Source organism: Octodon degus, unplaced genomic scaffold (assembly GCF_000260255.1).
Source record: "Octodon degus isolate 3935 unplaced genomic scaffold, OctDeg1.0 scaffold00618, whole genome shotgun sequence".
Taxonomy (NCBI): Eukaryota; Metazoa; Chordata; class Mammalia; order Rodentia; family Octodontidae; genus Octodon; species Octodon degus.
In genome coordinates, this window is record NW_004525194.1 from 33,510 (window position 1) to 34,743 (window position 1,234).

Below are 1,234 nucleotides of genomic sequence, written 5' to 3' on the forward strand. Positions count from 1 at the left end.
GTGTCCAGTTGTGGAGGACTGGCTGACTCTAAAAGACCAGTAAGTGGCAGGACACAGGCCCCTGAGCACAGGCTCTAGGTCCCTAAGGACGCCCAGGTTTCTTCTGGATCTTGGACAGCTTCGTATTCGAACTGGGCCACTACATCGCACAGATCAGCGCGTCTGAGCTGAGCCAGCTTCCTCTGCAATGTCAAAGGCTATGCTCCCCGCAGTGACAGCCTTTACCTGCAGAAGCGCACCCAGGTGTCAGGAGGTGCCCCAGGGGCCCTCCGCCCGACACAGCGTGGGTGGGAACCTCCGCAGCTCGGGGACGCCAGGTGGGGACCTGGGCACCAGGTCCCCACTTGGTTGAGGGAACAAGAGGAAGCGAGAGAGGGGACATCACTGCCCTGCCAATGCCCCAGCAGGAGGGGGAGGTGAGGTGGAAGGCATGGAAGCGGGAAGCGGGATGGGCGTTGGCTTGATGGAAGGGTGTCCTGTGACGTCAGTGGAGGGTGTGTCCTATGCAGATAAGGCAGCGCGGTGGGGGGGGGCTGGTTTTAGCCCTGGTGTTGAAACCTCCTGATTTTCCTGTGACCAGGGGACAGCTTAGGGCGGTTTTTGGCAGCCCAGCGCACGTGCTGCGTGGATGGGCTAGGAGGAACCGAGAGTGCGTGAAGGTGAATGAGCCTGAGTGAAGAGTGAGGCACGCAGGAGGCTTTGTGGGGGAGGGCGGAGCAGCAGTCATACTTACCTGGCAGGGGAGATACCACAATCATGAAGGTGCTTTTCCAGGGCTAGGCTTATCCATTGCACTCCACTGCAGAATTTGTGGTAGTGGGGGATTGCCTTCGTACTTTCCACGTTTTGTTTTTTCCAATTTCATTGTGTTCTAAACCTGGTGTGTCGAGGTCAAGAGGTAAGTAGGTATTTATTATACTACATACTATCTAGGGTTCATTTGTGTATGTTCCTTTTTTGGAAGGTATTTTCCTTAACACATGTTGTTGAGAAGGATGGCTTTTTGCTTTTTTCACTTTGTGTTTCTGGGGAGTATTAGTTCTGCTTATCAATGGGACGCGTTCTCTACTGGATGTACCGCATGACAAGACCGTGCTAACAGACCGACTGTCCCAGAGTCTGTGCTTTTCCTCTGGGAAAAAAGCAACAGCAAGTGCAACAATCCGAGATGCACATAGAAAGAAAGTCGGACTGCTGGCCCGACCAAGTGAGCTCACAGCCCGAAAAGCCGAGC

The 1,234-nt window shown here is 54.4% G+C and overlaps 1 pseudogene; it reads left to right on the plus strand.

Moving 5' to 3' along the window:
• Positions 1 to 725: 725 nt before the first annotated feature.
• Positions 726 to 845, plus strand: LOC111814836 (annotated as a pseudogene).
• Positions 846 to 1,234: the final 389 nt, after the last annotated feature.